General features: G+C 35.8%; 1 long non-coding RNA gene across 1 annotated transcript in view; it reads right to left on the bottom strand.

Annotated features, from left to right (window-relative positions):
- Window positions 1-14993, bottom strand: part of LOC111739985 — a 52581-nt gene that overhangs the window by 6818 nt on the left and 30770 nt on the right. The window contains exon 2 of the long non-coding RNA XR_002780434.1: window positions 13440-13508. This is a non-coding gene — a long non-coding RNA (uncharacterized LOC111739985). The remainder of the gene's footprint in view (window positions 1-13439; window positions 13509-14993) is intronic.

Genomic DNA, 14993 nt, shown 5'->3' with positions numbered 1-14993 from the left:
GGGTGGTAAACACACAATAGAATATACAGATGTCAAATGATAATGTACACCTGAAAATTATATAATTGTATTAACCAATGTTACCCCAATAAACTAATTTAAAAAATAATAAAAAATAAAAAATAGCATACTGAAAAAATCAAAATAAAAACAATTAAAAATGTATTATGTGCTATGTTTAGTATGAGGCAAAATAAAAGTTCCCCTAAATTTAAAAAAAAAAAAAAAACTCCACTATTGCATATTTCCCCTGTTTCTCACAGACTCTAAAAATGTGAACAGACTCTGTTATCATTCATGTGAATTGGGAACATGGCACCAAGGAATTTTGTCTCCAGGGATGAGTGTCTTATCTCCAGCGATGAGTACCTTATCTCCAGGTCTGAGAAGAAATGAATTGCTAGAATTTTTTTCTTCCCCTATGGTTCACTTTTAAATCTGCATTAATAATGTTTATAATGCCACTCCTCATTCAGATCGGAATCAAATGTCACCAGTCCACAGAGGCCTTCCCTAACCCTCCTCTCTAGAGTATTCCCACCCCATTACTCTCTGTTACATTACCCTAGTTCTCTCCTGCATAGCATTCATCATAATGTGTAAATATTGTAATTATTTATTGAATGATTGAGCCTACTAGAGTGTAAACTCCTGAGAGCAAGTGACTTGTCACCATCTTCATTTCTGTATCATCAGGGCCTAGCATTGGGTTGAATGGACGAAAAAATGAACTAAAATTTCCTGCTACTTATTCAATCCCTTTGATCTGGGTCATTACACTGGCTGCTTCTCTATTCCTGAGCTCATTTCCACCAGAATATAGCCAACATGCTGCTGCTGCTTCTCACAAAATTTATTGTTTTGTTTTTTTCCCCGATTACCTAGTTATTAGATGTTCATTTTAGAAAATGTGTGAGAGGGGACCTAAGTCATATAAAAAAGTAATTAAAATCACTAGGGTTGACCAATAACCCCAGCTTTCCAATAACTGAGTAATTTCCCAGAACACAGTACAAACCAGGAAAGTCCAGGGCAAATGAGGATGAGTTGGTTACCCCACACCTCACCTTCCACTCAGTAGTTACTATTAATAATTTACTCTATTTTCACCCATTAATTGTGCATATTATAGTTAACCAAATTACATTATATAGATAATTTTGAATTCCGCTCTTTCCAATTAATTTTATAACATAAGCATTTTCCCACATGATTAAAATTCTTCCTTAACATCATTTTAAAAACTGCTTAACATTATGCACTATACCTAAGAGGCAATGTAATGTAAAACTGAAGACCAAAGACTCTGGAGCCAGATTACCTGGGTTCAAGTTCCAGCATTGCCTTGGGCATTTTACTTATCCTCCCTATGAATTTGTTTCTTCATCTCTAATATAAGGATCAAAAAAGTACATGCCTAAGAGAGTTTTTGTGAGGGTTAAATAAGTTTATATTTGAGTGTTATTAGTACTAAATACTTCTCTATTTTTCTTGATAGATTATCATGTAGTATAATAGAATAGTCATACTATACAAATGTCAAAACTTGCTTCTTTCCTCTTTTATCTTTCAGAGGATTTACTCCAAAATAAACCTTTATATTCCTAATTCCACCTCTACATTTGCTTCCCAGAGGACCCAACTAATCAGAAACTTTGCTAATTTGATAGGAGAAAAAGATACATTTCATTATTTTAGTTGCATTTCTTTGATTACAGCTTCAATTGAATATTTATTTGTCTTTATTAGGCTCTGAAAGTTCCTCTTTTGTGAACCGACTATTCATGTTCTTTGCTCATTTTCCTCTTGGGGTCTTAGTGTTTTTCTTGTCTGTTTGTATAAGTTCTTTATCTATAAAATATATTAGCCCTTTATAATTGTTTTTTTTTTTTTGATGTACAGAAGTTCTACATTGTCATCTAGTCAAATGATGATAAATTACTTTGTAACTTTTATCTTTGCTCTAATGCCAAGAGAATACATCCCCTTCCAGAGATCAGTCACTTATACTTTCTAATTATTAATAGTTTATATTTAGTCCATCTAGAATAAATTTTCATGTATGGTATGAAGTTAAAATCTAAATTGATTTTTTTCTATCAAACTATGTCTCCCCAGACTATTTAATAATCTTACCTTTTCTGGTTGATTTGTCATGCTTTCCAATATAATTATTAAAATTTTATACATGCTGGTTATATACATTGGTTTTATGTATTTCAATTACATAAATTTGACTTTTTTTATATACTACATTTGTTAAATTACTGTCATTTTATAATGTTTTGATATCTGCTGTTTTGAATCTGAATAAATAAACTTTCTAGGCTTCTGTACTTTTTCCAAAGTTCAGTTATGGCACTTTACATTCTATCTATGCAGGGTCACTTTCTCTTTCTCCTACTAGCCCAACATTGGAAAATTTGTCATTGCTGAAGCTAGTGGAAATGATGGTATAAATATAGAGATTTCTCAAAAAAGCCTCTAGTTATAGGGAAAAAAATTAATTTGTAAAGAAAAGTTCTTTAAAAGATGATACAAGTGGGGTGAGAATGCCCTCTTTAGCTTATATAGGAATCTGTCAGCTTCATTCTGTTTTCTAGTGCAGAGCAACCTAAGAAGCTAAAGTCCAGAATGTGACAGTGACATCACACAGGACCTATCAGTGTTGTGTTCTTTATAGTGACATGCAGCAAAGTTAAGAGAAATGTGTTTACCCAGCTATTCTTGATGAAGGGTGTGGTCAATAACTGGATGGAAAAGCGAAGAGAAAAGGAGAATCATAGACAAGACTTGAGCAGTTACTTCTGTTGCCTCTACAATCAATTTCAGAAGGAGGGAAGGAAAGGAACTACCAGGAGGAGCAGTGGGAAGTGGCATGCCAGCCAGCCACGGCTAGGGGATTGCTGCCTACGTGGTCACCCCCCAGAATACATATTACTAAGGGAAAAAAACAGGTGTAAGAGCTTGAAAGGACTGCAGAATTCCTTTGTAAAAACAATCACCTGTAGGCTGACTACAACTGCGTGATTGTTTTAGTTGTCATTATTTCACTTAGGTATAGCTATACCTGTGTGTTATAATAGGGATCTCCTGCAACGAGATTTCTCTTTACCTTCATGGCAGGAGAAAAAAAACTTTTCTTTTTCTTTCTTTCTATTTTTCTTTCTTTCTTTCTTTCTTTTTTTCGTTTTCTCTCTTCCTATTGTTCTTATGTCTTTTAAGTGGGTTTAAAATAAGTATACATCTTTCGATTCACCCAGATATATAAACAGGAAAAGGGCAAACAACTCTTTAATGAACAATAAAGCCAACAAGAGCAAAAATAAACATGCAGCTGAGGCTTGTAGAGTAAAATAGCATCCATCTGAAATTTTTGTGGGATAAAGGTTTTTCTTTAACCAGTAATTTTTTACCCTACGTGAAACAGCCACAATTTTAAAAGATGAATATGAAGAGTGTTATGAGGAAGAAATGCTCACTTGCTCTGGTTGGAGATCTGCCGGCACCCCACAAGACTGTTCAGAGTTGACGGGCTGTCGTGGGGTTAGGCGAGGAAGCCATTTCCTGAACCAGTCCATTCAGGGCAATAGCCAAGCTCCACACTGGATAAGAGGTTTTAAGGGTTTTCTGTGTAGATAGTGAAAAGAGATCTGACATTGAAAGACAGCTTAGACGTGACACATTTTTATAACACTGAAAAACTAGTTCGAGTTCTAGAAATAGAGACATCACCTCACTCTGACTGGATGATAAAATGCGGAACAAAGAACAAACTGCCTGAAAACAACTGCAATTACAAATACCATTTAGAACAGTGAAGACATAGTGGTCTTAAGTAAAGGCATTGATTTTGAAAACGTAAATCATGGCATCTTAGACAAAGCATATTAGTGTGGCAATTCAAAGCATGAATTTTGTGGTCAAACAGACAAAAATCTGAAGCTGTGTTACTTTAGGGATCTGGGACGATGGATTTCTTCATCCATGAAGTAGAAATGCTAATATTTCTTACCTCAGAGGCTTGTTGTAGAAATTAAATGAAATTGGTATGTAAACTAATTAGCCCAGAAGCTGGCACATTGTAAGCAGTCGATAAATGATAGCTATTATTACTGTTGTTGTTATTTTTAATCTAGCAGGAGAAAGAGCTAGGTAAGTTTTCTAGTCTATCCTTCTGCTTCTAATTTGGATCACATTTAAATATTTATAGAAATCAAAATGAATCCCTCTCTTTTTCTTAAGAGTACTTAAGACAAGGAAAGTACATGATTTCCTAAAGGAATTCTCTCACTCAGAAATGTTTTCATTTTATTTTTTATTTTTTTTAGAAATGCTTTCATTTTACAACTTCTGCCTCTCATGTTGCAACTTAAGCCTGTTTCTTCCTCCTGTCTTTACTGAGGATGGAGAACAGTTTATCAACCTCTTTAGTGACCTTGCAGATGCTATGCTTGAAGAAAATTATGACTTGATCTTCCTCTTCCTTTCTCACTTCCCTGGACCCCACCCCAAACACACAGCTATTTACTCCATCACTTTTACTTCTCTGAGAGGAAATAAAGGAAATAATAATCTTACTGTACTTGGGTTATAATTCATGGCATGAAAATCATTAGTCCTAAACACTATATGGTCATTCCCAGACCTGTTTTCTAATATATCAAAGAATTTCTCTGTATCAAGAAAATAATGGTAAACCTGAGCAACTGAGTCAACACAATGGATCATGTAGAGCAAAATCAGGTGATTTAAAAGAAGTTAAGTTAATGATAAGGCATGACAAGGATCTGGGCAGAGCAAATGCAGACAGTTTCTAGATGAAGAGCTTGATTTGTTAGAAGGTCAGTACAGTGAAACAATCTCATACATTTATTTCTTCTTCTCTTGAGGTGCTATTAAAATGGCAGAAATGGAATATAAAAGGATGATTTTAAACACCCCCAAAATGAAGAGAAAGGGCTCCATCAATGAACAATAGATTACACCAATTTCTGTAAGACTGAGAGCTGATAGAGAAGTGTTTACTGATGAAGCAAGAAGGAAGAAGCCTCAGTCTTAAAATAGAGAGGAGAGTGTATGTGAATATCTAAGTACTGGGGGTGGAGCAGGGAATACAAATAAGGAGGAAAACAATCTGAAGAATAGAAGAGAGGCACAGGACACACATATATCAGGTACAACAAATAGTGACATTGAGCTATAGGACTAAAAACAGAGGCATTAATTAAAGTATGCTTTCAGAAAAGTTTACTTCTCTAGCTCTCTTGAAGAATTTGTATTATCTATCTTCAAGAAAATATAGAAGGTTCTTCTCGAAAGAAATTGAATAAGATCAATACAAGAGATCCAACATCGATTAATAGGAGTTCGAGGAAAGAAGAACAGAAAGAAAGAAAAAAAACAGAAATCAGGACATTTTCAAATAAATAAAATTTTCTAGTGATAAAGGATGTAAGTCTCCATATTAAAGAATTCCCCAATTGCTTAACACAATGAATGAAAGAAGATCTATATCCATATAAATAATTGTAAACATGAAAAATAAAGAGATTCTAAAACTTTCCCTAAAAACAGAACCGTTTACCTACAAAGCAGTGTTTCTCAGAATAGCATTCAGCTTATCAATGACAATATGTATTGAAAGAGTGGAATAAAATTTTTATAATTCTAATGGAAAAGAATTTTGAACCTGAACTTTTCTACCCAAACTGTCAAACGTGATGTAGACTAAACCCCTTTCCAGATATGCAACAACTTAGAAAATCCACCTTCCACACACCATTTCTTAGAAAATTTCTTGAGGATGTGTTCCAGTAAATCAATAAAGTGAAAGGAAGCCCCAGGGTGACTTGAAAGTTCAAAATAGATACAATGGATGGAAAGTCTTAGTTGGGGGCGAGGGAGGCTTCAGGGAAAGGGTGCCTTCAACAGCATTTCTGATGTTATGTAGAGTATGGAAATAATAAAGACTATTAAAAAGGAAAAGTGCAAGAAAAAAATGACTTTTGGAAACATCATTAGGAAAAAAGCTATACAAGAAAAATGCAGTAATAATTGTATAATGTAGCAATTCATAATTTTTATAAAGTCAAAATAATGATAACATTTTATTGCTTTTTAACTTTTAGACTCAACTTATAGGCTACAGATGGAAGACTAGATTTCAGTTACAGTAGAGATCATAAATATTATCAACTTTGACAATGTAAATAAAAAGTATAGATGTTAGAAGTTAGGAAGAGGAAGGAGTGAAGAAGAATTAAGTGGAAGGACAGAGACACTAGCGCTCTCATCCAACAAGATGGGCAATAACGCCTATAGCTGATAAAGTGAAAAGGTTATGGTGTGGTAATATTTCTTAATGTTACTAGGAAAATGGTAGATTGTTTCATTGAAGAAAAATCTTATTTCTTATTTACTATAGAGGAAGCAGATTTAAATAATGTCTAAATATATGAATCAAGCATGATAAAATGTGATAAAATGTGATTAAAATGTTCTGGAATTAGTGGTGATGGTTGCACAACTCTGAATATGTTAAAAAAAAAACACTGACTTGTGTATTTTTAACGGGTGAATTGTATGATATGTGAATTACATCTCAATAAAGATATTGTAAGTTACATTAACTTTAAAAACAAAATATATCACGTTATATAATATTATGTATATGATGTGTGTTTTTTTAAGCGTAGAATAAAGAAGGAAAGAAGGAGGAAGGAAGAGTTGCAAAATTAACCATAATTGGTTATAGTCACTCTAAAATGCTTACAAACCATTATTATAGTCTGCTCATCAGTAGAAGATACAATAATGTCCAAAAAAGTGGCATGGAAAGGTTTCTAAAAAAAATCAGCACTTACTTTTTTAAATGAAAGGAAAACTAGCTTAAAAGAAAATTTTTTAGGTTTTGTTTTGTTTTTCTCCTTTTGTTTGATTTGAGTTCACCATTTAGATTAGCCTAGATCAAATTTGACTACATAAAAAACAATTATCTATGAGAAAATTAATATTTATCAAATATTCTTTCATACGAATACCTGTGTATGATATGTAAAATGTCAAGAACTAGATGGGGCAAGAACAATAGGATGGAGCTAAAAAAAAGCCCTGCCTTTCTTTAAAATAAAGAGGCTAATTTTTTAGATGCTGAGTTTGGAATCTGGAATGCAAAACATCTCAACTTGGCATTTGAAAGCTTTCCCCTCTCAAGCCCATGACATTCTTTCCCATATCTTCACATTAAGGCTGGGTGGAAAGTTCATCAGTTTCTGAATATAAACAAAGAACCTATGATCTTAGTGGTACTTGGTTTACATCTAGTTCTCAGGACTTAATGCTTACCATTATAACAATATGACAATAAAACACTGGTAGATATAGTGTCATTTATTCCTTCATATTGAAGATTTTAGAATTATTCCTTTTTTAGGAAAGATCTTTGAGAGCAAAGTTTACTTAAATCGAAGATATTATTGTTATAATATTAAACAGAGTAAATATCCACCCCCAGCAATGGTTTAAGTATTTAGAGAATGGATGTAAAGGCCACCTAAGACTCCTTCGAGCTCTAAGGCGGGTCAAATTACTATGTTGTTTTGGATCCTCTTTTATTAGTTCTCTGTTTTCTTTAGAAAATGATGCTCAGAGAGTTTACATAAATTGGTCAAGTAAAAGTAATGGCTGGGCCAAATTTAAACTCCAGTGTGTTGCTCTAAGTTCATTACTTTTTCTCGACACCTCCCAGTTGCTTCACATTTCAGCTTCTTCTTCGGGACTCCTTGAATTTATTCTAATATTTCCTTTGGCAAAAAAAAAAATTTACAAAATGTGCTCTCTTAACAGGCAAAAAGAAGGATATGTATTTCTTTGCACAACTTTAAAACATGGGTTCATATAGTTATGTGAAAAGAGCAAATGGAACCATGTTAGCTTTAATGGGGAACAAATAAATGATGAAATGGTATAATTGGGCTGCCAGACAGGAACAGATATGGGATTTTCTTTTGAGTGATTTATTTTGGTGTTTTATTTAAAGCAGTCCTTATTTTTAGATTGTTTGATTATCTGCCAAACTAGAAGCTCAGCAAATTTCTCAATGGGCAATTTTAACTTTCCAGATTTGGAAATGCCCTTGCATTTCTACTACTCTCTTTAAAAATGAAACCAACCCCTCTTCAAGACACTGGTCCCAAGATAAATCATCCTCAGCCAAAATAGCAAGGTAGATGGCCTCTAAATCTATCAGAACCAGTTCAACCATATTCTGGGGAGAAAAAAAGTTTATGCATGATATTAGATGGCTCCAATGTACTCTTATTGCTCTCTTAGGTTAGTTATTTTCTGTTTACTAAAATTAGCCAGCTACCTCAGAACCTATCAAGGAGAATATTCCTTCTCTACCTAGCCATTGTTGCTATTCACAAATCATACTGTGAGGCTAATGCAAACGGCTTTAAAGAAAAAAAGCAAATGGCCAATGGATTTAACAGTTCTTTTATAACCATGAACTTTGTCTGATAAGATAAGAATTGAGTTCACTCAGAAATCAGTGCTCAGAAGTGAAAAGGCAAAAAAGTCCCACCCAAAGGTAAAAGGTAACGTGGTTACTGCCTAGGACTCTGAATGTGAAAAGGCATAGTAGGTGGTCAAGGCTTCAGCTAGACCACCTTAATTTCCCTGGAGTCCAAAGTCAAGAATGGTATATGGCCCCACTTTCTCTGGTGGTTCTGTCATTTTATTTCTCACTCTCTTTTGCGATAAGAATACACAATATGTACGTATTTAGGGTTCTCCACATTTTCAGGAGGTATAGATATGGTTCCCGTGAACTATCTCTTCCATCAAACACAGAGGTTGAGAATATGAACTCCTATCAGCCAATGTATTCTATCTCTTGGTTACTATAAGTGGTTCAGACCGATCAACACCAACAACCTTAAATTCTGGAAACTTTCTGAGTTTTGGGGGGAAGAAAATAATTTCTTCTGGTGAACTAAGAGATGTGAGGAACCTGGGACTGCCAGGAGGACACAGTGTTAAGCCTGAGGGTAGATCCAATCAGTTGAGAGTAGAGTTCAAACAGAGATGGAGACAGAGAGACACTGAGCTCTGATAGCATCATTTGAACCGCAAATCCAGCCCTATTTAAAGGCCCTGGAGTTTTCAGTTGCATGGGCCCATAAATTCCCCTTCTCTGTTAAACCAGTTTAAGTTGGGTCCTCCATCATTGGCAAATGTCTTTGTGTAAACTATAAAATAGAAATAAATGCCTTCATATTTTCAGCCATTTCTATTGGGAGATAATTTGTAGAATCTGTTGAAATAGACATTGTTAAGATATATCACTAGGATGAATGGAAGCAATTGTGTACTTTGTAAGATAGGAAGCTACACACACAACATTGCTTCGTTGCACCAGAGCATTATTATAATCGGAATCCTACACATGCACATTGCTGATTGCCTTTGGGACCACAGTGAATTTGACCAATCTGAGGTCAACAATGCCCAGACTGTCACATGCAGAGTATTTTTTACTTATGTAAGTAATCAGAATTCAGTAATAAACTGAGTAGTAGATGATGTTTCACTTTATAAGCAATGTAAATCCATTTAGGAGCAAATTGCCAGTGATTAGGGACTAATAATAAAATAATAAAGTTATTCAAAAGAAAAAATTTGAGTGGAAAAAGACCAGAACATTTCATTTGGTTCATGAAAAGAAACAGTCTTCTATGGGCTTCATGTATAACTTTCTGTTTTTAAGTCTGGATTGCTCTGAAGACATCACTGGTGGAAGAGAGGGAAAGAAACATTTATTTCTAAGTGTCTGTTACCAGTTAGAAGTTTTCTGTAGCACAAACACAATTTAAAATGATTTAGAGAATAAGGAAATCTCTTGACTCATAACCAGAGACTAGAGAACAAACTTTAGGGTTTGTAATATAATCAGGGCCATTGCTTCCCATTTTTCGCAGTTCCCTTGGCTGTGCCCTCCTTCCTGCACTGGCTTTTTAGTTAGGCTGGCTTTCCTCATGGTAGCAAGAGGTTGCCAGCAGCTCCCAGAACTAAATGCTTTCTCATTTTTTCATGAGAGGGAGGAGGGGCTTCCCTTCCTTCTGATAATAAAAACAAATTCTTAGGCTTCACACTGCCTGGTCTTCCCCACCCCTGAAAAAAAATTGCTGTGTCCAGGGAAGTCATGCACCACAGTGATTTCAGACCTGGGAAACAAGCCTGGGCCTGAACCGGTAACACAGTCAGAGCTAGACTAATGAGAACCCACCTCTAGAGCTAGGGAAGTAGTTCATCTCACCAAGCCACCTGGCTTCCACCTAAGGCAAGAGGATATTATGAAATGGATATTATGGAGGCAACTACAGTGTTTTTTACCACCATGTTTTACCACCAGACTGAAGCTGACCAACAGGGCGGGCTAGCTGGGCAGTTGCCCAGGGTGCCAATCTATAAGGAGCCTTCATTGAAAATGTACGTAGATGGAAAAAATTGTTCAGGGCCATCCCACGTGAAGATCATTGCATTCCTCAAGCCTTACATAATTCCAGAATAATTTTCCTATAGGGAAATATGAAAATTAGGAAGAGATGAATTCTAACAGCATGGGCATCTATCACCATTGTTGCCTATTTTCGCTTTAAATTTTCTCAAGATTACTTTAACATATCATAACATTCTTTCTCCAAAAATAATAGCCCAAGGTGTTAGGATGTTTAGTCTTATTTTAGCATATCTAACATCCATTCCTAAGATATTGATTTTTCAAGCCCAGTTTTTCAGCACTATCATTTGGACCACATTCAGATAAATGCTTATATGGCATCACTATTGAGTACTAAAAACATTTTAAATTATAATAACAGCAAATGTTAAAATAAAAGCAAAATAGCTACTCACAATTACATAGTATTTGTAGCAGATACTTCTGGTGTCCTGGGTCACATCCCCTAAGCCCATTTCTGATCTCCAGTGACAACTGACAGTCTCACCTCAAACACCACCACAAATCATTCCACTTTCTATCTCAGGGCCTTTGAAATCTGAAGCCACAGGTACCTACGTGGCCCATAGGAAAGCAAAGCCACGATATGTAACAGGTGGTCAATAAATATTTGTTGAATAAGTGAATGTTAGAGTATAATAGACTGCCTTTAAACTGCCTTGTCAGTAGGCAAACTGTGGGGCTCTTGTTACGCTGTGAGAGGCATATATGTTTGGAACCTAAATTACTTGGACATAGCAGGGCTGTCCAAAAATACTTTCTGCAGTAATGGAAAGATTCTGTAACAGTGCTGTCCGATACAGTAGCCACCATCCACATATGTCTGTTGAGCACTTGAAATGAGGCTAGTGTGAATAAATAACTAAAATTTTAATTTAATTTGAATTAACTTGAATTTAAATTTAAATAGCCACATGTGTCTAATTGCTACCATAATGGACCATAATGGATAGCACAGGATAGGAAAGGTCAGGTACTGCCACAAAAGTCCTCATACTCCTTGCCACAATCAGCTGAAGAAGTATTTATTTAGGAACAATTAGTGGATGCAAAAAATTGTTAGCCTAGCTGGGAAATCCATGTGGCTTGGGTCAGCCCCACGTAAGCACCATACAACGCTTTTCTTTTATTTGACTCAAAGTCAAAACCTAGCAAAAACAGACAGGTGGAACCAAGAACCTTGTATGGTCATCTTGACTTGATGAGCTTTTTAAACTGGTTTATGATGAGCTTTGAGCAAATACTTTTATTGTTGGTTTTCTCTATGTTGGCTTAGATAGATAGAAAAGGATGCGATTTAGAAATGCATGTGTCAGTTTAAATTCAGCCCTTTCATTTACATTCAATTTTTTTAAATGATGCTTTAAAATAATTCATGTCTAGGAAAATATCTTTCAATTTTTTATTGTTATTTGTAAAAGCATTTTTTCCTAAGAAGTTAAAGGAATGTATATTTTGTGTAGGTGTCAGTATTCAAGTTGTAAAGACTGAACCTCTGGTTTCAAAGAAGTTTCTAAACTTGGCAAGACCTGTTTCCCATCACTAATAATAAAAAATGCTTTGTGTGCACACATCTTGTTCTGTGTGCTTTAACAGATAGGTCACAGATGGGCATCAGGCATTCGAGGGTTCTAAGATCTCTCACTGACTTAGTCTTTGACCTACGAAAAGCTAGGGTAAGTATAAACCAAAAGCTCCTGGATGCACAATCAGAATGTTCACTCAAAACTCTAATAGCAGTACTTTTGATTTTGTTTTAATGAAACAGGTCGGAGTAGAGCCACATACCATCTCGATGAGTTCCCTGGGCTTTCCAGGGACGAATTTCTGATATCACTACTCGAGAGATTCGCCTTTCCATCTTTACTTCTCCTCCGCATCTGTCTTTCTCTCCACCAGCCCCACCCCACCGCCACCCTATTTTTCCACAATGGTTGCTTACATATCCATTCAGCCAACTAGTAATAGCAAGAATGACTGTGGTATAATTTCAGATCTCGGGGGTACAAGTCAGTGAAATGCAGGTAGCTAAGTCTCAAATACACAATCTCATTACTTAAAACTGCTTGAAGCAGATGAGCACATTGCTGACACTCTTTGAACCAGAGAATTCCACCTCTGCACAAAGGCAATTAACCCAAGGATGACACTCTATGCTCCAGACCCTCAGATTTAGATTCCAAGTTGCATCTATTTATCAAGACTTCCCCTTCTGGGCCCCCTTCTGGATTAGAGTGGCTCTAGGCTCCAGGTTAAGTAGTTGTAGGTGTCTGAGGGTTTGAAGTCCGACATTCTCATGCAGTCTAAGAACCACAGAGAAGAGGGCAACGTGATACCTCAAGATGATTTCCGAGGACACACTTCAAAAGTTTAGATTTTATGACTATGGTTTTACTCTGAGTGAACTGAGTTGCTACCAGAAGGTTTTGAGCAGAGGAATGACAAAAGATACCATTTTCAAGACTCCCTCTGGTGCATTTGGATCTTCAAATATTATTCAGTCCTGTATTTCCCATTGCTGTGTTCTGCCAGTCTGGTGGGAAACCTTATTTTTGTTGTGCCTGCTGGGCTCACTTCCTCTCCCTCAGCACTTACAACGAGCTCTGTCCCTCCACCTCTGCTTCCAGACCCTTCTTCAGCCAAAGGACTGTTCTACCTGCTGACCTAGGCTTCTCCATTCTTGCATACTCTGCTGCTGCCAACAGACCCGGATCTGGCTATCTCCCTATTATCATCAACAATTTGTTAATAGCTTATCATCTGAAAGCAGTTCTGAGCTCTGTATATATTTGACTTGGCATGAAATGTTCACCTTTTTTCAGAGATCCTCAGGCCGCAGTGATACAAATCTGTGATTGGTACCTCTCCCTCACTGTACCTTGACCCTGCTGTGCTTATCACCCATGCTACTCACCTTTGCAGCCTCTACTTCATAGAAGGTTCCCACACTTTCTGTACGTGAATCACCACCTTTCGGTTATCACTGAGAAAAAAAAACAAGTGAACTAATTTATTATTGAAAAATTAACTCTTTTTGATAAAATTATAGAAAACCTAGAAACTACAGATAGGCTTAAATGGAAAAAAGACTTGCAGACATCTATAATCCTACTAACCAAATATAAATATGTTTTCCAAAATTATACACACGCACAGTTTGTTTTACAAAATCATGACTGTGTATACCTATATTTATGTTCTGCTTTTTTATTTCATATTATATAATGAGCATTTTTCTCATCTTGTTAAATAAATGATTATTAGTGGCTTCGTAGGATTCTACTATGTAATAGTATTATTTAATCAATCTCCTACTTAAGCATTTTGATTGCTTCCAGGTTTTTGATATTATAAACACTTTAAAACAAATAATCTATACATGAATATCTGACTGAATCTCTGGCAATTTCATTCTATTAAATTTCCAGAAGAGGAATTACTAGGTCAAAGGGTAAAAGCATATTTAAGGCAGGATGAGACACTCAAAATAAAGACTCTAAAACCCAATGGGAGTGGAAAGAATCACAGAAGATTGTCTAACACCCTCAGGATCTCCTGACCATGGCAGCAAGTGCAGTTGGGAAGAGCATTCTAGGATCCCCAAAGTAAGTAAAGTGTTTAGTCATTTAAACTGATTTTCAAAGACCTGCACCTGCCAGAGCATATTAATTAATGTTGATGAAGTAGCTTCAGCTATCAAGGACAGCAGATGGGGAACACATCTGGCCTCACACCATTGCTAACTTCAAGTTCTCTTTAAAATGAGCAATGGGAACCAGGCAAAAAAGTAATCGTCTTCAACCCACCTCTCTCAAGCCACACAGTGAAGTGCCAATTGACTTTTGCTCTGATTCCTAATTAAATTCTGAGATTAAACAAAATCTGAAGAGCAGCTATTTAACAGAAATGAGAAACCTGTAAAACAAGAGTAGCATATAGATTCAGGAATGGGTGGGAACAGCGAATTGCTCAGATAGTTACATCAGCAAAACAAGGAGAGTAGGATTTTATGTACACATATCACGGCAGAGAAAGAGGGAGGAAGGTTTTTTTCCTTGAATTTTGTACAACCATAATCTGAGCAACTACTCTCTTAACACTATATATTGATCCTCAAAATACATACACCTGTGATGTAAATCAAACTATTTCCCTCTTTTTCAGATAAAGCAATGAAGACAAACAGGTTTTTTCATTTGTCCCTATTTGAGCTAGATTCATTTCCTTCAACTTTTATTTCAATGCCTCCTACGAGCGAGGCATTGTGCTTTGCTGGAAAATTTACAAAGCTGATTAAGATGGGACCTCTGACCTTGAAGAAGGCAAAGCCTAATCATGGAAGCCAAAATTCTAATGTGTCTAAGCATACTTAGGGAGCTATAAAAGCAGCAATGTATTGAGAAGGAAGTAAGCTAAACAAAGCCTTGAAGTCGACATTTATGAATAGGTGAAAACTACAAATGTACTA

This window comes from Pteropus vampyrus, unplaced genomic scaffold (assembly GCF_000151845.1).
Source record: "Pteropus vampyrus isolate Shadow unplaced genomic scaffold, Pvam_2.0 Scaffold56, whole genome shotgun sequence".
Taxonomy (NCBI): Eukaryota; Metazoa; Chordata; class Mammalia; order Chiroptera; family Pteropodidae; genus Pteropus; species Pteropus vampyrus.
Note: the sequence above shows the minus strand (reverse complement) of the source record. Positions and strands in the feature narration are given on the sequence as shown.